The sequence below is a fragment of the Bos grunniens genome, chromosome 5, assembly GCF_055505025.1.
Source record: "Bos grunniens cultivar Pamir isolate PY7600 chromosome 5, Bosgru_T2T1.0, whole genome shotgun sequence".
In the NCBI taxonomy this organism is placed as follows: domain Eukaryota; kingdom Metazoa; phylum Chordata; class Mammalia; order Artiodactyla; family Bovidae; genus Bos; species Bos grunniens.
The window spans coordinates 5,992,050-6,015,553 of NC_141169.1; the positions used below are offsets into that span (position 1 = coordinate 5,992,050).

The window sequence follows — 23,504 nt, forward strand, 5'->3', positions numbered from 1 at the left end:
TGCCTAATTTATCTTTGGAGTTCATGGCTAACTTCCCTCACAGTCTGGGCCTTTCTATATGAGGACTTAACTGGAACCCCATAATCTCTACTGCCATCTGTACTTCCTGTCTCAATAGCCTCACCTTGAAACTGGGCAAGTTCGCAAGGATACAATAAGTCAAAGTCAAGCTGAACTACTTTTCAAAGGCTTTTTGGTGTCCTTTTCTAACCAAGGGGACTTTGTTTACCTTGACTTCCAGGGGCTTAGAAAAAATTAGCCTTGCTGCTAATGCTGCTAATACACAATAACCCCTTTTCAAATTGCCTAAATGTTAAACAAATGCCATTCATAATTAACTGAAAATGATCAAATGCCAGATCTGCAGCATTTGAGATCTGTCTTTTGACTCTGTTTTAAAAAGTTGGTTGTTTACTCTGGCAAACAGAAAAACAAAAGAGCAGCATTATTTTTTTTTCATCTAAAAGCTATGAACGGAGGAAATATGCATGAGGCTCCAGGGTCTTTTCTACTTATTTGTTGAGTGGCCTTAACCTCTTTAAGCTTTCATTTCTGCATCTATAAAGTAGAGATAATCTATGAGATATGAAAAACATGCCTGGCACATAATAAACACTGATGAGACGATCGTTAATTGTTATGAAGGTTATGTTATGACATCATTTCCAGATACTACCCAACCCAGGGAGAAACAGCAACATGCCTGTTCCTTTAAGGAATGATCAAACTCACCACACAGGAGCACCATTCTGCCACCTTTGTCTTCACCGCAGGCTCTGTTCACGCCCTGATGGCTCAGACGGTAAGGAATCTGCCTGCAATACGGAAGACCTGGCTGGTTCAGTCCCTCAGTTGGGAAGATCCCCTGGAAGAGGGCATGGCAACCCACTCCAGCATTCCAGCCTGGAGAATCCCCATGGACAGTGGGGCCTGGCGGACTACTGTCCATAGGGTCGCAAAGAGTCGGACACAACTGAGCAACTGAGCGCAGCACAGCACAGCTTCACCAACCCCCGCAACCCACGAGCCATCAGATACCTCCCACCTGCCACTCGGCTGCCTCTGACCTACCATCAGGGCCAGCTTCTATTCCCTCCTACAGGTATCCCCTCTTTTCAAAAGCTTGCTTTATAGCACTTCACTCTTTACAAAAGATCTACATTGGTACCTGTTTTCCTAACAGAAAGAAATCTGAGGAGGATTTTCCCTTTACAAAACAAGGTGAAAAGCAAAAATAGTGCTCAGTGTTTGGTTTGCAGGGGGTTGTCAGAGAGGCAGTGCAGCAAGCGTAGCACCAGGAACTACCATACTCGGCATCTCAGCATCGAAGTGCCCTAGATCGGAACTGTGTCTGTGAGCATGTGGTCCATCTCTATTTATTTTGTGCATCCATTAGTAAGGCGTGTCTCAAGGTAATTGCTTTTACAATTCACACCATTTTGTCTCACAAAAGTTTCACAGGGATTCTCCACTTGCAGATAACAGAAGAAACCTGTATTTCTTTTTCCCATTTCCTGCTTTCTTTTTCTCCCGCCTTCCATTTTCCTTGACTGTTCTGCAGATAGAATTGCTAATTAGCATAGGCTTTACCTTCTTTTCCTTCCAGTCAGAAAACAGACCAATCTCGCCACAGTGGCCTTTGGTTCTCCTGTACTGTTTTCATGCTAGTTGTTTAAAAGCACTTTCTTTGCTACCACAAATGACTATATTTCTTTTTTTATTCAGAATGCTTGAGGGTGAAAACAGACCTGATCACTAGTTGCCTGAGATTTTGTTGTGTCAAAGCAAAAAGTCATAACCAAAGCTAGCTAGCTACTTGCTTCAATCATTTGTCCTTATTCTGCAAGTTCATCTCTCATACAACTGCTCAGAACATCAAAGGCTTTTTTTTTTTTTTTTACTAATAATACTCATTGAATGTTGCATATGTGCCTGGTATTATGATGAGTATTTTACTTGTAGTATCTCACTGGCTTCACTCACAGTTCAAGAGATGATGATGATGATTCCTATTTCATAGAAAAAGGAATAGAAAAAATCTGAAGCTCATAGAGGTTATCCAGCTTTTATGTGTCTAAGGATACAACCACAGATCAGTCTTGCTTAAGAGTCAGTCCTAAAGTCCATATCCTATGTATTTCTTATAAGCTTGCCAGTAGGAAGTATTCTGGAGAAGGCAATGGCAACCCACTCCAGTACTCTCGCCTGGAAAATCCCATGGATGAAGGAGCCTGGTAGGCTGCAGTCCATGGAGTCACTAAGAGTCAGACATGACTGAGAGACTTCACTTTCACTTTTCCTTTCATGCATTGGAGAAGAAAATGGCAACCTACTCCAGTGTTTTTGCCTGGAGAATCCCAGGGACGGCGGATCCTGGTGGGCTGCCGTCGATGGGGTCGCACAGAGTCGGACACGACTGAAGCGACTTAGCAGCAGCAGCAGCAGGAAGTCTTCTAGGCTTGCTGCTAAGTCACTTCAGTCGTGTCCAACTCTGTGCGACCCCATAGATGGCAGCCCACCAGGCTCCCCCCGTCTCTGGGATTCTCCAGGCAAGAACACTGGAGTGGGTTGCCATTTCCTTCTCCAATGCATTAAAGTGAAAAGTGAAAGTGAAGTCGCTCAGTCGTGTCCAACTCTTAGCGACCCCATGGACTGCAGTCTACCAGGCTCCTCTGTCCATGGGATTTTCCCGGCAAGAGAACTGGAGTCGGGTGCCATCGCCTTCTCTGCTTCTAGGCTTATGTAGCTTCAAATCAGAGTGTTCTCAGCTGGGATCCTTTCTTTAAAGAAACAAGATTCCATTTAAGAAAATGGATATAGAAGAAAACAAAATCTGCCTTTTACCTCCTATGGGACTGTGTTGCTTATCCCCAATTAAAGACAGGACAATCTAAAGTTTATTTCAAGACCTTACCACAGGGTCATAAACCTCTGAGTTTCCAAATGCATATGTACACCAAGCACAGTGCACATCTGTTCTCTGAGTGAAAAACCTAAGTGGTGGCTGTTGAGATGAATAATAATCCAAATGGATTTTAAACTTTTACTGAACTCGTAGACACTTAGTCCCCTTTAATCATTTTGTATTTTCTCTCATCAATGGATGACTAAAGTAAAGCAGTCATCATATGAATATCTGATAATATTTTACGTTAAAAGTATTTACACTTCCACAACTGCTGAGTCCATGTGTCGTGACCACTGAAGCCTGCGTGCCTAGAGACTGTGCTCGGCAACAAAAAAGCCACCCCAGTGAGAAGCTCGTGCGCCTCAACCAGAGAGTAGCCCCACTCTCTGCAACTAGACAAAGCTGCAGCAAAGACCCAGGACAGCCAAAAATAAACAAACAAGCATTCAAAGAGAGAAGAAGAAGAAAGGGGATAAAAGCCCCGAAAAAGGATTTGCACTTTAAAAAAAAAAGGGGGGGAGGGAGATCTGGATATGATTGGATTTGAGGCTTACTTCATATTTTTGACTTACCTGGTGACTCAGATAGTAAAGTGTGTGTCTACAATGCGGGAGACCCGGGTTCGATCCCTGGGTCGGGAAGATCCCCTGGAGAAAGAAATGGCAATCCACTCCAGTACTATTGCCTAGAAAATCCCATGGACAGAGCAGCCTGGTAGGCTACAGTCCATGGGATCGCAAAGAGTCGGACACGACTGAGCGACTTCACTTTCACTTTCACTTTCATAATTTTGAAAGGCCGAGTCGCCCCAGTTATTTCCAGTTTTGCCTGAAACTATGTCAGGTCTCTACATTCTAATGTCAGCTCATGGTTTTGTGGGTATGGTATAGCTTAGGCATACAGAATGCTGGTGCTGGAATCATGACTCTCCTACTGACAAACTGTGTCATCTAGGGTCATGTGCTTAGCTTCTCTATTCCTCTGATCCCTCTTCTATAAAGTAGGTAATGATAATGTCTGTGGTTGGAATTTTTAGAAGTATTGTATGAGATTCTCTAAGAACAGTGTAGGGCACAGAGCAAATTTTCAGTTAATCTTTGCTTTCTGCTTGGTACCCTTGGTAGAAGCAAACCCAATCACACTAAGAGCTCACAGTCTGAATGGCAGGATTACCTTACTTTGCTTATGAGCAGAATCCTAGATTTAATCTGGCCCCTGAGAAATGGTTTCCCAGGAGGCACTAGTGGTAAAGGATCTGCCTACCAATACAGGAGATGCAGGAGAAGCAGGTTTGATCCCTGGGTCAGGAGGATTCCTGGAGTAGGAAGTGGCAACCCATTCCAGTATTCATGCCTAGAAAATTCCACAGACAGAAGAGCCTGGCAGGCTACAGTCCATGGGGTTGCAAAGAGTCGAACATGACTGAGCATACACATACATTGAGAAATGGAGTATTTCCTACCATGTCAATAAACAAGGATGTCACAGCCAACAGAGATTCTGGACCTCCAAATGTGAATTTCTGAGCCTGGAGGGCACCCAGGAAGGAGAACAATACCTGCTGTCTGGTAGCCATTCAGATCAGATCAGATCAGTCGCTCAGTCGTGTCAGACTCTTTGCGACCCCATGAATTGCAGCACGCCAGACCTCCCTGTCCATCAGGCTGCAGCTACTCCTTATAGTGAGAACTGGGATCTGGGGAGAATGTGAAAAACTCAGGATACTGACCCCAGATGGCTGAGATGCATATGAAAGGAATGATTTCAGTGAGCCCAGACTCTTGCATCTTCCCATACACACAAAAGCACTAAATTCCTTAACTTGAAATACCTGCTGCTGCTGCTAAGTCGCTTCAGTCATGTCCGACTCTGTGCGACCCCATAGATGGCAGCTCACCAGGCTCCCCCCCGTCCCTGGGATTCTCCAGGCAAGAATACTGGAGTGGGTTGCCATTTCCTTCTCCAATGCATGAAAGGGAGAAATGAAAGTGAAGTCGCTCAGTCGTGTCCGACTCTTCTTGACCCCATGGACTGCAGCCTACCAGGCTCCTCCGTCCATGGGATTTTCCAGGCAAGGGTACTGGAGTGGGGTGCCATTGCCTTCTCTGTGAGATACCTGGTTCTCCTTAATTAACAATAATATTTTACTGTTCAGACTCTCTGCCCTCTGTTGCAAACTTCTGTATAACCTGACTCCTCCTCACTCTCCACCTCCTTGGAGCAGTTCCTCAAGGTTACTTGCAGTGTTGTCTCCTGGGTATGAAGTCCTAAAAATTCCCTCTGAATAAACCATAATTCTTAACCTTTAGGTTGTGACTATTTTTTAAGTCAACTCCCCACTGCTCTCCTTGCAGCACTCCTGATTCCTCTTACTATACTTCATTTTTTTCTTTTTTTATGACACTTATCACCCTCTAACACATAATATTCTTTACTTATTGTGTTTACTGCTTATTAACTGCCACCCCAGTACATTGCCAGAGAATGCAATGGCACCCCACTCCAGTACTCTTGCCTGGAAAATCCCATGCATGGAGGAGCCTGGTGGGCTGCAGTCCATGGGGTCACTAAGAGTCGGACACGACTGAGAGACTTCACTTTCACTTCTCACTTTCATGCACTGGAGAAGGAAATGGCAACCCACTCCAGTCCTCTTGCCTTGAGAATCCCAGGGACAGGGGAGCCTAGTGGGCTGCCGTCCATGGGGTCGCACAGAGTCGGACACGACTGAAGTGACTTAGCAGTTAGCAGTAGACTGTAAGCTGAACAAGAGCAGAAATATTTATTTTTCTCACGACCATACTCCAATGCACAGAATAGAACATGGCACAAAGTGATTACTCAATAAATATTGGTTAAAGAATGGATAAATATCAAGATAATTTGCTGTCTTTCTCAAAATTCCTCCCATCTCCCACTTTTCTCGAGCCTCATTTCCCTTTCAAACTCTTCCCCAGTGAACAATAATAATATAATGACTTAGATTTATTATTTCTTGAATTCCAGATATCATGGCCAGGCTTAAAAATGCATCATCTCATTTAATCCTGTTGAAAAAAGAGACAGCAGATGCAAAATGGGATTCTTTGTGCTTAATACCTAATCTAATTGCAGTCTCAACCCCCCAGGAATGTAACCTTTAACCTGTCAACCTGGAATTACCTGGTCAGCTCTAACTAAGGGTAATCAGGCCCAAAGGCTCTTCTGTTCCTCTTACAGAGGACGACCTCACCTGAATCAATTCATTCTTTGCTAATAATTTCCTTTTTCCTCCCTCTTTCCACATAATCTTTCCTTTCCTACAGCTCAGTAAACCTCTTTTCTATCTGGTAGATAGATGCTGCCTGATTCATGAATTGTTTAATAAAACCAATGTGATCCTTAAAATTATTTAGTTGAATTTTTGCTATTTAATAATCCAATGGAGTAAGTACTGTTGTTCCCCTGATATTATGTTGTGGCTACGCGTTCTGGGAAACAAACTCATTCAGAAGGACAATGCAGATACTGGAGTGCAGTTTATTACACCGGCGGGCAGAAGCAGAGTCTCCATTTAGCCAAGGACCCTGACCAGTTTTTGTGAAAAGTTTATATACTCTAAGTGTACGTACCCAAACCCACCTCCCCAAATTCTCTGAAACTAGTCTGAACAAAGGAAAAGAAAGACACAATCAAAGTTAACCCATGATTCGTATGCTTTAAGCCTAGGTAGTTAACAGTGGACAATTATCAATAGGCCTGTGGTCATACCCCAATAAGTATAATAGAATTTATGATTCTATTCGGTTACACAGATAATTAGGGTATTCTTTTAGGCGATGGAGAGTCTAGGTACGAGCCCTGAGGCTCTTCCAACCGGGGGTCTGGTTTTCCAGTTGGTATGTCATTTCCATAGATACTGGGCATAGAGCTCAAAGTCCACAGTCCAGCTCAAGATGGAGTCCTGCTTTCAAGATGGAGCTTGTTCTGTCTGTTTCCTCCTTCAATTACAGAGGTTTAGAAAATCGAGGCACTTATCCAAAGTCATACAGCTAGTTTAAATGGGGATGCAGTTTAGAGCCTTGGGCACTGTTATTCTGGCATCTGAGTTCTAAACCATGACATTACAGTCTGTGACTGTGACTGTGAGCCTGGCACAGTGTTCTTTCCTATGAATGATGAATCTGAGTCCAAAGGATAAGACCTACACTCTTAGGAAATGCTTTATCTGCACACGCCAAGAGCAGAATCCGCACAGTCAGTAAAATAAAGCTTGAGGTTGTCTACATTTACTGGCAGGCTAACACAGCATTCTATGGTAATAACATTGCTATCTTCTGGTTCATTGCATTCACTTCATCATTGTGAACAAAACGTCCCAGTGCATGCTAATCTACTAACCTAACCCCAGAGTGATGATAAAATGAAATCCTGTCATAAGCAGCAATCACCAGTCAAGATTAATTAACTTGAATGATCCGTGATGATTTGGCTTTGCAAGAAGTTTGACGTATGAGATTCCATAAGAACATGTCTTTGAGCTATTGGAGTAATTAATTCCACTGGCACTAAAGGAAAAGCCCTTGGGATTTGCAAATAGACCTGAGATTTAAGCATTTCCCTGTTTCTGTGGCAACAGTGGCTTCAAGGACAACCAGTCAGGGCATGGAGTTATCGAATTCCCTTCCCCCTTGTCTAGCCTTCAGCACCTCTAGTTTGCTCAAAGCAGAATCATTTAGCACATCTAAGAATATGCCTCATCTTCCAGGTGTGTGCAGGATTCAGAGTAACATGTATTAGAGTGTTATCCTAGAGCTCCCAGGTAATGAGACTCAATAAACGATACACAAGAAAGGAAGGGATGGGGTTGAAGTCAGGTGGTAAGCATTGCAACAGTTAATGATCAAAAATGACCCATAGAAACTCAGATACAGCTGGCTATCAATCTTGATGCTTATGACCTGAGAGCAATGCTTGACAGAGAGGGGATGTGATCACCATCATCGCTAATCTGGGACTGGGGAAGCTAAGTGGGACCTGTGCTGCACGAAAGACCTCTCTACCATTATCTTCCCATCCTTCCTTTAACCCAATAGATTTTAAATACCCATTCAACAGAAAAGTGACCTTTTAAAGACTAATTCTTCTGTTCAGGACTTACCTATCTTATTAGTATATCAAACTTATTTCAGGAATAAATAATTCCTTTTATTATTAAGTAATAACAGATGAATTAGTATTTCCATAAATGAAAGCTGGAATTGAAAAAGTGCCATGGAGTGACATTTTACTAAAACTGGTATTTAGCAAATATACAGTCACTTAAATGATCTTCATCTGAAGAATAACATAATTTTTTGGCAGCAGGGTGATTAAATAAAGAAAAATTGCAATAGTCTGATATACTTTAGTACTTGTTTGAGCTGTATGAAATAGCAGAGCAGGGGAGCTGCTTTTTAGTTACCTTATAGGAAACCGATATTTTTACTTCTATGCACCTAAAAATCTATGCATCTTAGCTAAGATGGTAAACATTGGAAGGGTGAGTGGAGGGAGGGAGGGATGGAGAGATGGATGAATCAATTCATTCAATAAATATTTAATGAGTACTTATTATGTACCTGATACAAGTAAACACAGTGTGATCAAAAACAGATAAAAATGCTTGTGCTCATGGAGCATATCTTCTAGTGGAATAGTGGTTAGATGGCTGAATAAATTCTAAATGGATATAGGAGCTCCCAAGTCCCCATTACACTGCCTCATAGGCCACAAGAGTGCATTTCCTTTAACATGGATAGACCCATAAGAGTTAGTGCCCAATGCTATAGAATTATTGCTGACAAGGGGATCAAACTTCCCTTTAAACTGATGAATGCCAGATCCCATAAGTGGGGTTCAAGGTTAAAGCTAGGAAGGTATTACAGTGAAAGGCATTTATTCCTTCTCTGAGTGATTAATAGACATATCTAAAAAGAACCAAGTGCACTCTGAGCTGAAACGTGATTGCCAAGCCAAAAAAAAAAAAAAAAAGCAAGCAAACAAAAAACCTGGGATTGGCAATTTGTTCATGAGAACACCCTTGAATTTTGCAAAAGCAAAAGGAGTGGGAATTATTCATGAATGGAGATTATGGAACATGTAACTCTGGTTTCTAAAAGAATTAGGCCTGCTTAGGAATCCTTGAGGTGATTTCATGGTACAACCAATAAAACAGTGGGACCAGACCTTTAACTACTAATATTCACTAGCCTTGTATGTATATTTAATGATAAAAACAGGAAAGACCACATCTCTCTTGAATCTATATTCCTTTTTGGGGATTTTAAAGTGAAGTAAGAAAAACTAAATGCATAAATCCTTTAGTACAGAAACTTTCATGGGGCTGGAGCAGGGAGATAATTAAGAGATGGAAATTAGTTTGCTGATAATACCATGGTGAAATTACCCAGGGTCAGCTATTATTGTCAGGTTTTCAAGTTTTGAAACTTAATTTTAATCAAAGTACACAGGACTGCTCAGCCCTTCAGGGGCCCATTTCTACACCGACCAAAATCATAAGATTCTGGTGTATAAACTGGACTGCCAATACGAACCTATGTTGGAAGTTATCTCCTAGCAGGTGTTTATGCCTTCTGATGGGCATAAATACTCAGTCCTACAAATTATCCATCAAAAGACTTAAAACCAAGTAGACTGTATAATCTCAAGACATCAGGGTTCCAACAAATGAAGGAAATAATGGATTGTTTTCCTTTAGGGAGACAGTCCAGCACCGAAGCTAAGTGATTAGGGTTTGGGCGAAAGACCAGGGCTGGATTCAGAGTTCATCTACCACCGGCTAGTGACTTTGAGGAAGCTCACTAGTGCTTATTGCTCTCTTCAGAATATGGGAATAAAAAGAGTCAATACATTTAAAGCACTAAGCACAATAACTGACACACAGGAAACAGTCAATAAACGTTCAGCATTATTCTGTTTGTAACTAAAGACTTGCTATTGGATTTCTGGGAAAAGTTTGTCTTAATAGGGTTGTGAAAATTAATTAAGATGCTCCATATTAAGTATTGAGGAAAAGAAATTGATTTTTTTGGAATCAAAATACCCGCCACCTAGAGAGTAGCACTCAACATATTAAAATTTCCCAATTTCAAGATTGCATTCATAAGACACACTAAACACCCCAGGATGATATTTTGATCAGTCCTTTTTCACCAGTCATGTTCTAAGCATGACTTTCTGAGCCTGGCAGCCTGATCTGGCTTGGGGGTGGTTTCCTAAATCCCTGGGGAAGATTAATTCAATAGGGGTGTAGCAAAAACAAGACCAGGAGCTGACTGTGGCTCAGACCATGAACTCCTTATTGACAAATTCAGACTTAAATTGAAGAAAGTAGGGAAAACCACTAGACCATTCAGGTATGACCTAAATCAAATCCCTTATGATTATACAGTGGAAATGAGAAATAGATTTAAGGGCCTAGAGCTGATAGATAGAGTGCCTGATGAACTATGGACTGAGGTTCGTGACACTGTACAGGAGACAGGGATCAAGACCATCCCCATGGAAAAGAAATGCAAAAAAGCAAAATGGCTGTCTGGGGAGGCCTTACAAATAGCTGTGAAAAGAAGAGAAGTGAAAAGGAAAGATATAAACATCTGAATGCAGAGTTCCAAAGAATAGCAAGAAGAGATAAGAAAGCCTTCTTCAGCGATCAGGGCAAAGAAATAGAGGAAAACAACAGAATGGGAAAGACTAGAGATCTCTTCAAGAAAATCAGAGATACCAAAGGAACATTTCATGCAAAGATGGGCTCGATAAAGGACAGAAATGGTATGGACCTAACAGAAGCAGAAGATATTAAGAAGAGATGGCAAGAATACACAGAAGAACTGTACAAAAAAGATCTTCACGACCAAGATAATCACGATGGTGTGATCACTGACCTAGAGCCAGACATCCTGGAATGTGAAGTCAAGTGGGCCTTAGCATCACTACGAACAAAGCTAGGAGAGGTGATGGAATTCCAGTTGAGCTATTCTAAATCCTGAAAGATGATGCTGTGAAAGTGCAGCACTCAATATGCCAGCAAATTTGGAAAACTCAGCAGTGGCCACAGGACTGGAAAAGGTCAGTTTTCATTCCAGTCCCAAAGAAAGGCAATGTCAAAGAGTGCTCAAACTACCGCACAATTGCACTCATCTCACACGCTAGTAAAGTAATGCTGAAAATTCTCCAAGCCAGGCTTCAGCAATATGTGAACCGTGAACTTCCTGATGTTCAAGCTGGTTTTAGAAAAGGCAGAGAAACCAGAGATCAAATTGCCAACATCTGCTGGATCATGGAAAAAGCAAGAGAGTTCCAGAAAAACATCTATTTCTGCTTTATTGACTATGTCAAAGCCTTTGACTGTGTGGATCACAATAAACTGTGGGAAATTCTAAAAGAGATGGGAGTACCAGACCACCTCATCTGCCTCTTGTGAAACCTGTATGCAGGTCAGGAAGCAACAGTTAGAACTGGACATGGAACAACAGACTGGTTCCAAATAGGAAAAGGAGTACGTCAAGGCTGTATATTGTCACCCTGCTTATTTAACTTATATGCAGAGTACATCATGAGAAACACTGGACTGGAAGAAACACAAGCTGGAATCAAGATTGCCGGGAGAAATATCAATAACCTCAGATATGCAGATGACACCACCCTTATGGCAGAAAGTGAAGAGGAACTCAAAAGCCTCTTGATGAAAGTGAAAGTGGAGAGTGAAAAAGTGGCTTAAAGCTCAACATTCAGAAAACGAAGATCATGGCATCCAGTCCCATCACTTCATGGGAAATAGATGGGAAACAGTGGAAACAGTATCAGACTTTCTTTTTCTGGGCTCCAAAATCACTGCAGATGGTGACTACAGCCATGAAATTAAAAGACGCTTACTCCTTGGAAGGAAAGTTATGTCCAACCTAGATAGCGTATTCAAAAGCAGAGACATTACTTTGCCAACAAAGGTCCGTCTAGTCAAGGCTATGGCTTTTCCTGTGGTCATGTATGGATGTGAGAGTTGGACTGTGAAGAAGGCTGAGCTCCAAAGAATTGATGCTTTTGAACTGTGGTGTTGGAGAAGACTCTTGAGAGTCCCTTGGACTGCAAGGAGATCCAACCAGTCCATTCTGAAGGAGATCAGCCCTGGGATTTCTTTGGAAGGAATAATGCTAAAGCTGAAACTCCAGTACTTTGGCCACCTCACGCGAAGAGTTGACTCATTGGAAAAGACTCTAATGCTGGGAGGGATTGGGGGCAGGAGGAGAAGGGGACAACAGAGGATGAGATGGCTGGATGGCATCACTGACTCAATGGGCGTGAGTCTCAGTGAACTCTGGGAGTTGGTGTTGGACAGGGAGGCCTGGCATGCTGCGATTCATGAAGTCGCAAAGAGTAGGACACAACTGAGCGACTGATCTCATCTGATCTGAAGTTTATCCATTATGTGATAAGTTCTACTTGTTTCAGCCTCAAAACTGCAAGTGAGTTTTTCCTGACCATGGTACTAAATCCACCACCTTTCAAAAGATGAAGAAAGGCATGCATATATATCCAGATCACTTGAGCTGCTGGTTAAAATTGCAGACTCTTGGAATCATTAAAATGGTGGCTATCTCAGGGCAAGGTGGGGTAAGGTTGGCCTGGGAAGGGGCATGAGCAAACATTCTGAGGTGTTGGAACTTTCTCCAACTTTGTCTGGGTGGTGGCTATGTATATTCAGACGATACATACATAAAAATTCACTGAACTTCATGCTAAGCCTTGACAGAAAACAGCAAAATTCCATAAAACAATTATCCGTCAATTAAAAAATAAATAAAATTTTTAAAAATTCACTGAACTGAGAGACTTCTGGTTTCCAGTTCTCCATATAAGGAGTTTGGAATTTGCCACGTCATCCTTTTGTTTGTACTGAAAACAAGTTAAAAGAAAAAAAAACTGAACAGACTGAAGAAGCAACAACTCTTCTTGGATCCATAAAAGAGAGGAGGACACAGGAGACAGGTAGAAGAATAAAGCGAGTCACAGCTCACTAGAGCAGAGACTCATGAATGGAAACTGCCTCAGGTACAGTGATGCCTTTTTAGATACAACATCAAAGACAAGATCCATGAGAGAAATAATTGATAAGCTGGACTTCATTAAAATTAAAACCTTTGCTCTTCAAAAGAGAGTATCAAAAGAATTAGCAGACAAGCCACAAACTGGAGGAAAATGCTTGCAAAAGACATTTGATGAAAGACTATTACCAAAATACACAAAGAACTCTTGAAACTCAATAATAAGGAAACAAAATCTAACTGAAACACGGGCCAAAGACCTTAACAGACATCTCATCAAGATACACAGATGATAAATAAGTGTCTGATAAGATTCTCCACATCATTTGTCTTCAGAGAAAAAGCAAATTAAAACAATGAGATATCACTACACACCAATCAGAATGGTCAAAATCAGAACATTGACAACACGAGATGCTGGTGAGGAGGAGGAGGAGCAACAGGAACTCTCATTCACTGCTGGTAGAAGTGCAAAATATGACAACTATTTTGGAAGACAGTTTGGTAGTTTCTTATAAACATCGTCCTACCATACATTTCAGCAATCAAGAACACTGGTATTTATTCAAAGAAATTGAGAATTTATTTTTACACCCAAAACCTGCACATGGATGTCTCTGGCAACTTCATTCATAGTTGCCAAAACTTGAAAGCAACCAAGATGTCTTTCCGTAGGTGAAGGGATGACTAAGCTTTCTACACCCAGACAATGGAATGTCCTTCTGTGCTAAAAGCAGATGATCCATCAAGCCACAGGGTAACGGAGCAGTTTTCAGCGCATATTACTAATTGAAGAAGGCCAATCTGAGAGAGCTACATACTGTATGACTCCAACTGTATAACTTTCTGGAAAATATAAAACTATGAAGATAAAAGACAGGGTTGGGGAGTTCAGGAAATAAATAGGCAGAGCACAGAGGATTTTTAGGGCAGTGAAAATACTCTGATATTAAAATGATGGACATATGTACTATACATTTGTTCAAATCTACAAAATATACAACACCAAGGGTGAACCCTAAGTTGAACTATAACCTTTGGGTGATTACAATGTGTCAATGTGACCTCATTCTTCGGAAAATGTGTACCATTCTGGAGAATGATGTTGATAGGAAAGGAGGCATGTGTTGAGGCAGGAGCAGTAAGGGAAACCTCTATACCTCCCTCTCAATTTTGTTGTAAACCTAAAACACCTCTAAAAAATTAAGTCTTTTAAAAATTCACTGAAATGTGAACTTAAGGTGAGAGCACTTTATACAGGTATGGGACAACTCAATAAAAAGATTTAAGCATCAAATAAAAATGTCTGGCCTCACCTCAGACCTTCTGAATCAGAATCTCTGGGCAAAGGGCATGTTAGTCTTCATTTTTATTAAGCACCCTCGGATGATTCTCATGTACACTGAAGTTTGAGAACCACTGATATGAAAAAGCACATTTTGAATATCGAATACAAAGAAAAAATAATCTGAAATCAAAACATTAGAGAAATGCCACATAAATACCAGTTTTCATATATTCTGAAACCTTAGAGCTTTGAGTCAAGAAAGCAACATCTGTTTCTCATACTGTCTGCTAGCTCTCTATATGCAGCTCTAAGAAAAATTGAAAAGAGGTGTTGGGAGGGGAGGACCCCGCAGAGAGGCTGCAGCGGGGCTCAGCTCTTTACATTCACCTTGTGGCCAGAGCCTCAGGCAGAAGAGCTCCCACTTCCAATCTGATAACATCAAGAGCCACTCAAATTACTGGGGGTTGAATTACAATGCTCTTTGGGAAGAGCTCTTGTCAAGAACCTACCTCCTCCCAAATAATCAGGGGTCTGTTCAGGAAAAAGAAGAAAAAGGATCTGCCTAATGGAGCTTTTTGAAAGCTAAGATAAAAGACTTTCTTCCGTGTTACTGCCTGCAGAGTGTCGTGATTCCAAATGAAAAACTCTCTGGCTCTCAAACAGATGCTCTAATGTTTGAATGAATGAATTGAGAGCCTATTTGGAGACCCGTCCAAGACCACTGCAAGGATTTGCTTACAAAAGGCTCCTTTTGCTTTAGTGTTGCTTTACACGGCATCATTTTCTTGTAATAGTCACTGTGGTGTTATTAGGGATGTTAAGCAAGAAAAGGTGAGCTTGCCTTCAAGGGCGTCATCTGCCTGTATTTACAGACTCGGGGAGGATATACAACATCCATGCCACTGTGGAACAAACTACAAGACTCTGGTTACCCACCTCTTAGGTTTTCCTTTTACAGTTGTGGACGAATGTGGCACACTTTCGATAAAGGAGGCCCCAACTGAACAGACCTTCTCTGAGCTGCAAATCCACAATCTGTCCTGTGGCCAGCATGGCTAAGGTTACAGTGAAAAGTGATCCCAGCACAACTTTCATGACTAAACCCCTTCGTCTCTAGCCCTGTCCCCACTCACAATAATCACGTTCTTCAGTTTGTGCCCCACCCCCAAGAGCACACCTGTTATTTCCAACCTCTAATAACAGAGTGCAGACTTCCCTGGGGAGATAGCAAAATAACTCGAGGTATTTATCAGTTGGCAACACCGCGCTTCCCTCGGAGACTGTTGTATGTACACAGAGATTTCTTCTCACATGAATCATAGCATTTTCCAGCTGGAAAGGCCTTGAGGATTAATCTAGGGAGCCGTCTCATTAATACAGAAACACAAGCCCAGAGCAAACTTCCCTCAGGTTATAGAACGAGTTGGGAAGAAAACCTGAGCTTCAGTGAATGTCCTCTGGCCAAACCAGGATTGCCTAGAACACAGGCTTTGTCAACAACTCTCAATTCTTCTTTTTTAAAAAAATTTTAGAGCAGTTTTAGATTTTCAGCAATGTTGAGTCGAAGTAGAGAGATTTCTCATATAACTGCCCCATCCCCACACATGTCTCCAAGTCCTTTCTCAGTAACTCTAGGGCAGTTCATGGAGGTTAAACCAAATTAATACCTTTTTCCTGTCTATTTGTCATATATTTTTTCAGGATGAGACATCACATCAGATCAGGGTCACATTAGGAAAATGTCACAAATGTCCCTATCCTCCTGCAACCAAACTACATTTGTGTTTACATCTTCCCACAACTAATCCCATTCCCTCCCTCTTCATTGTGAATCATGACTTCCAGTTCCCTCCTAAATTCATGAATCTCTCCAGCTCTGCTTCGCTGGAATCCATCACACAGGTTCTTCCAGGCCACAGCACACGTGTCAATTATGTTGAGACAGTCCATGTCTTTTCCCCAGTGTTTATCCTCAGTTTCCAGGCGCTTCTCGGGTGGTCCCGTGGTTAATTGCACTTGTGGGGGCATGGGTTCAATCCCTAGCTGGGAAACTAAGATCCCACATGCCACACAGCCTGGCCAAAAAATAGGGGCAAAGAAGCATCATCAGTTTTTTCACATGAGAAAGCACTGGGTCATCTTGGCATTCTTATTAGTCTCTGGTTGCATTTCAATGGTCTCCTACAAACTGAATGACAAAAATGTCCACAATATTCAAGAAGCTGCACATTTTCATCATGCCCCATTGTCCCCAGCAATGAAAGCACATGTTCAGGATGAGTCATCCCACTTCCTGCCAACAATAATTGGCAGCATTCTGCAGCTTCCTTTACACTTCTTAGTCTCAGCTATTACAATTTGAAATCTCAAATCATTCATGATTTTAGTAAAATCTGCAATTATTATAACCAAATGCCTTGTTTCATATATTGACAGACAGAGGTGAAATATACATATAAGCAACTTAGAAATTTAGCATTGGCAAGTCATAACTATCTTAGCTTCATTTGTTTTTTAAGAAGCATCAGAGGGGCCTATGGCACTTTCAGATAACCTAATTTAAGATGGGGAATCACATTCTTTCCTGATATAATATTCTTCCAAAATTTCAGCAATGTTAGCCTTTATATAGAATTGTATTTAAGTTTTGATGAATGAGAAAGTGAAAATAGCAAATCCAAGGTCAAGGGGCATCAATGGGAGAACAAGACTGCACTGCATCAAAGGTGCCTAACCAGTGAACCCAAGTCTACCAACAGATCTTGAAATCTTTCTTGACAGATTCCTAAACTGTCACCACTACACTCTGTGCCTAACCAAGCTCCCCCTACATTACTTTCCAGGCCATTTTTCCTATGACTTCCCGGATATTAAGCCTTCTGTCTCACCCAGCCTCTCAAGACCTTCATATCAGCATTACTCAAGGTCTACTCCACCTCACTCCATTCTCCATTCATAAAGAGATGGCAAGGAAATGGATATGAGCCACAAAATGTCTCAAGCTCCTTGTCCGAGGTCTTTTCATTTTTAATTTGCAAAGAAAGGCAGTATTAGTGGGAAGAAGAATGGATTTAGTGTCAGAAAACCCATGAAGTCTAGTTCTGTTACTTTACAGTTCTGTGACTTTAGGAAAAGTCACTGAAATGAATTAATCTTGAATTAATCCTACAGAGTTTCACTTTCCTCATCTTTTACACTGGTTTGGCACGTTGGTTTACTGCGAGGAACAAAATCCATTGAATGGACTTTTAATGTTCTATGAATGTAAAAGACCGTAACGCTGGATACCTCTAACCCTGAGAGCAAAGAAGCACTAAAGGGCCTATTGGGCTTCAGTGACTTCTTTACAAAAGATAATCATGATAATCATGTCCTAGATCCATGTTCTCAAAACTTTTCCCTATAAATCTGTATTAGGAAAATGGAGAATGAACCACCAACTGGGCTAAATGAAAGAAATTTATTTGAAAATTTATGTCTACTTTTTAACCCATGTTTTATTTTAAGATAGTTTAAATTTCCAATCAAATAACCCTGATGCTTTGGGAAGATATTTACCACCTGTTCTTTCAAGCCCTCTGGCATCCTTGAGTCATTGGTTGTAGCCCTCTGCCTTCCTCATCTGTATGTCCTGGGAAGTTCTCAGAGCTATAGTGTAGCCCTCTGTTTACTGGTCTTCCTCCTCCAGACAGGCACTTTGGTTTCTTTCTTGTATTATCCCTAGAGCCTAACCTAGTGCTTGCTGTATTGCAAACATGCTGTACACATTTGCTGAATTAATCAGTTAACTTCCTCTTTTCAAGGAAGTTTTTGAGTTGGTTAATAATTAATGTCCTAATTACTATTTGATTTCTGCTGATACAAATGAAAAAGGCGGGACTTACTCATGGTCCAGTGGTTAACAATTCACCTTCCAAGGCAGGGGATACAGGCTGGTGTCCTGGTCAGGGAACTAAGATCCCACATGCCATAACTAGAGAGCCCGCACTCTGCAATAACAACCCAGCACAACCCAAAATAAGGAAAGAAAACAGTCCAATGAAAACTCTGAAAATTAAATGGTTAGGCCTGAATCCTACGTCCAATGCTGGCTTTTAGCTCTTCCATCCAGCGTCCCAGACATCCTTTCCTGACTCTCAACAGCCCGCTGCGCAGTAGGGATGTTCAGTTCATCACTACCGGCCGGTCTTCACATACGAGCAACATTGGTGGCTCATTCTGCCATTTGATTTCTATAACCCTCAAGTATAAATTTAAGAAACCTTTCTCCAGTCCTTGTTCCACATTCCACAATGCCGGTTTCACACACACATACACACACAAGTTTCCCTTTGAAACCAATGAGCATACTGTGCCAGAAGATACCCTCGGGATGAGGCAGGAAGGCAGGGAGAGGAGAGAAAGAGAATCAGAGTCACCATCTGTTGACAGCGCTCATGGACAGAGCCAGTTTTGAAGGTTAATGACATGTCACGCATCCTCTAGCGTCTGGTAACAAGAATAGGCTGCTCTCCCAGAATTTGATAGAACAGTTGTTGCTCCGTGGAAGATGTAACATGTCAGCCAGCACTCCAGCAGAGTCCAGGAAGGTGATTCCTGCCAAAAGCTGGATGAAATTTAACAGCGTCCAGGGAAAACAACTTTTACCAAAATTCAAAGGTGGAAGCGATAATTTTCCCTGAGGTCAGTAAAGAGGCTGTGAAACATTGACTTTCCAAAACGACCCTGCCTAATGGGTTGTATTTTTAAAGTGCTCTCGAATTTCATCAGCAACTCTTCAATATACATCTACTCCTTTCTCTACCTATTTTCAGAAGAATAGGGGTGTAACCCTCTAGTAAAAACAGTTTCAGGGGTTTACCAAAGATCCGCCCATGGTTTCTTTGGTTAGTTAAATTATTGGTGTTGCAGCTGATCCAGGGAAAATCTGGGTCTCAACTTCATTGACAGCCTACTGTTTAATGACTCACTTTGCTGTCTCATCAAGAATTCACCCAGTTGAAAGGGTGCACCTTTTCAAAACTTTCCCCACATCTCATCTTTTCTTGCTTTAATTTTCAAAGCCCTGCTGAGCAACCTTTGAAAATCCAGGCCCTTTACCACCTGGCACTTGAGGGATGTCTTCAGAGGGGGCAGCTCTGCTAATTTTGCTGTTAACCTAAGAACAAACTGTCTAGACCCAGCATGCAGTAGAGTGGATGGACCAAGAACAGAGCAGTGAAATTGGTGAGCTCCCAGCTCCTTCAGATCCTGTCTTTATAGTGTGACATCATTGTTCTGTTTGAAGTAAAATGTCTTTTTTAGCTCTGCCTAAGTTCAAAAATAAGTATAGAATACAAATTTAAAAATTAAATGATTGCTTGATTACTTGCCAGTTTGAACATATCCAACCCTCTCTTGTTTAAGATCAGACAGACTGTAAGAAACAGCTCTTTGCAGGAAATCACCCTCAACAGAAAGCCCTTTTCCTTGTAACTTCAGCAAAACTATATTTCGTAACTAACTTTTAAACCAAACACCACCCGTGTCTGTACTCATCTCTGGCCCAGGCACATCTTTCAAGTCTTTTTATCACACAAAACTTTGCCTAACTTGTTGATTCTTTCAGTAGATCAAAGAAGCAGAAATGAAAAATAAGTAGGAGATGACCAGGTCTCTTCCCTGGCTGCCCATTCAGTAATCTCCCAAACAAACTGTGTGAACAAGGTAACATGGAGAGGGAGACCACAGGAGCCTACACCCAGCGAGGGATTCAGACAACTCTGACCCTTCATCTCGATGATTCACTGAGATGACTTGTCTTCTTCCCTTTAAAACATTCATGGTCGAGCAGAATCAGGGGGTGGATTTGGGAGGGATGCCGACTCCACCATCCCCCCAGATTGCTGGCATTCTGATTAGAGGCAACTTTCCTTTCTATCAACGTGTGTGAATTTTGCAAGCAGTGTAAGTGAGCTGTGAGCAGTGGGACCCAACTTGATAACAATACCAGTTAAAGTCTGGTGACGTGAGGTGCTAAAATGATCACCTGCACAGAAGTCAGGAGGTCTGGGTTCATTTCAGGCTCTTCTTGTGTGACTTTGTGTAAATCATTTAACCCCTCTGGATCTCAAATTCCTCAATCCTACAATTAAACTCAAATAAGTGTGTTTTCAGCCACTGAAAATAGAAGGGAATTTGTCTAGATCAGCACTGTCCAATAGAACTTCAGCAAAGGAGGAAATGTTCCACATTTGTGCTATCCAGTATGGAAGCCACTGGCCATATTGAGCAGCACATTAAATGTGAGTACTATGACTAAGGAATGAATATTTAATTTTATCTAATTTTAATAATTTGCAGTTGAAAACAAATACATAGCTAGTGGTTGCTGTATAGGTTCAATTATTTCTAAATTGCTTACTGAAAGTTTTGATGATTTCTAAACCTAAACCTGCTGCTGCTAAGTCGCTTCAGTCGTGTCCAACTCTGTGAGACCCCATAGATGGCAGCCCACCAGGCTCCCCCATCCCTGGGATTCTCCAGGCAAGAACACTGGAGCGGGTTGCCATTTCCTTCTCCAATGCATGAAAGTGAAAAGTGAAAGTGAAGTCGCTCAGTCATGTCCGACTCTTAGTGACCCCATAGACTGCAGCCTACCAGGCTCCTCTGTTCATGTGATTTTCCAGGCAAGAGTATTGGAGTGGGGTGCCATTGCCTTCTCTGCTAAACCTACCTAATGGCCCACAATAAATCCTTATTATTTTGCCTACCCTGAAATTTACTTCACAAAGTATTTGGTATATATTAATAACGTTAATCTTTATCAGTGTAGCAATTAATCATCCTAATACAAAATGGAATCCCTACATTCTACATGAGTAAGATAAAACACATGTGAAAGAATTTTACGAACTCTAAAATGCTATGAAAATATAAAGCATTATTAATAAAATATCATACCTAAATACACACCTTTGCCAAGTGCCATCTGTCCAGACCAATGGAAATTCCTTAATGGAGCCCTGTGATAGTCCTGAAAACACACTTTCTGAATACCTTCTTGCACTGATATTTAAACAACCAAATTGTAGATTCCTTTTCTTTACATCACATTCATCAAGGGTTTCAACCTGAATATTTCCATAACGCATACAAGAACACGATGTCTGTTAATTATGTAATGTCTTACAACAGTTGAGTGAGTGCATTTCTTTCGCTTTTAGACTTTGCCTAACACCAGTGAAACTCATGCAACATTGACCAGGGGAAATCCAAACGGGCTGATTCACCACAGGCTCATACTCTCGCCTGTGCCTGCATTTGCCTCTTTGCACCTCTGCCCCTCGGCTTCCTCTCACTGAGCTTCAGACTGTCCTCTAGCCCTGCCCACGTGGCTTCCTGACTAATGTTCCTCTCGGAGTCCCAACACTCCCCATCTCTTCTCTATTCTGTCCTTGTTTCCCCACTCCTGGCACATTTTCTTAGTTCTCTACCCTCTGACCATCTGCTTTATGATGACCCTGAAATTTCCTCCTGGGTACTGGAGAATTCCATGGACAGAGGGGCCTGCGGGGCTGCAGTTCCTAGAGATGCAAAGAGTCAGACATGACTGAGTGACTAACACACACACACTGACTTCATGGGCAGCTTAAGCTGATACAACCTTGAGACCATGCCTCTGACCCTTCCTCAGCTCCCCAAGGTCCAGGATCCAGACCATGGATTTTGATTTGAAGGAAAGGCCTCTCTTACCAATTATTGAGGGACAAATCATTTCCCACTTTATCTTATTTTTAAGTGATTATGGAGTCTTCTACATAAAGTATACAGTTCATAGCTTGGAAAAGGTGATTTTAAAAAATAGCTTTATCATATGGATAAGTGACATGCAATAAATGACACATATTTGAAGTGTACAGTCTGTTAAATTTTGACATACGTATATACCCAAAAGCCATCAGTACAACCAAGACTGTAAGGATATCCAGTGTCCCAAAGTTCCCTATGCCCCTTCTCTTTTATCCTTCACCATCACCCTTACCTGCCGCTCTCACTTTTGCCCTAGATTCAGGCACTTACTTGTCTGCTTCCTGTCACTATAGATTATTTTTAATTTTCTAGAATTTTAAATAAATTAAATCATACACCATGTACTCTTTTTTTCCCTAACTTCTTTCCTTTTTTATTAATGAGTAGTGTTTATTTTCGGAGAAGGCAGTGGCACCCCACTCCAGTACTCTTGCCTGGAAAATCCCGTGGACAGAGGAGCCTGGTGGGCTGCAGTCCATGGGGTCAACTAGAGTCAGACACGACTGAGCGACTTCACTTTCACTTTTCACTTTCATGCATTGGAGAAGGAAATGGCAACCCACTCCAGTGTTCTTGCCTGGAGAAGCCCAGGGACGGGGGAGCCTGGTGGGCTGCCGTCTCTGGGGTTGCACAGAGTCGAACACGACTGAAGCGATTTAGCAGCAGCAGCAGCAGCAGCAGTGTTTATTTTAGGATATACCATAAAATGGATTAACTTATCATTCATTCATCTACTGACAGACATTTGAGTTGTTCTCAGTTTGGACTACAATAGATACAGCTTCCATGAACATTTAAGAACATCAGGCCTTTCTGTGAACATATGACTTCATTTCTCTTGGGCAAATACCTGGGAGTAGAGTGACTGGATCACTCTTTTAAGAAACTGCCAATATTTAGCATACTCAGTCTTTTTAATTTTAGTTATTCTAAGAGGTGAGAGATGCATATTTTCCAGTTTTTTAAATCTGCCTCATAGTTGCTTTATCTCACTGATGCTTTATCTATTTTTTTATTCCTTTTTTCTTTATCTTTCATTTTGAATTCTTTCTATTGTAATGTCTTCCAGTTCACTAATCTTTTGTTTTGCAGACTCTTAGTCTGAGTGAACTCCGGGAGTTGGTAATGGACAGGGAGGCCTGGCGTGCTGCGATTCATGGGGTCACAAAGAGTCGGACACAACTGAGCTACTAAACTGAACTGAACTGATCCACTGCTAATCCCACTACAGCGTGTTTTTCATCTGAGACATTATAGTTTTCATCTCAGCAATTTCAAAAATAATTGGGTTTTTTATCTTCCAGGTCTCTACTTAACATCTTTCCTCTAGCTCTTGGACAATGAAACACAGTTATAACTGTTTTAATGTCCTTACCTGCAAACTCTAATATCTAGGCTAATTCTGTTTTTGGTGTCCTCATTATGGGTCATTTCT

General features: G+C 41.5%; 1 long non-coding RNA gene across 4 annotated transcripts in view; it reads right to left on the reverse strand.

Moving 5' to 3' along the window:
* The window catches only part of LOC147371271 (uncharacterized), a 213,010-nt gene that overhangs the window by 12,672 nt on the left and 176,834 nt on the right, over window positions 1–23,504 (reverse strand). The window contains exon 6 of one of the 4 annotated variants that reach the window (XR_015163395.1): window positions 15,953–16,353. The exons of the other annotated variants lie outside the window; for them this stretch is intronic. This is a non-coding gene — a long non-coding RNA (uncharacterized LOC147371271). Of the gene's footprint in view, window positions 1–15,952; window positions 16,354–23,504 lie in introns of those variants that run through there. 4 annotated transcript variants of the gene reach the window in all.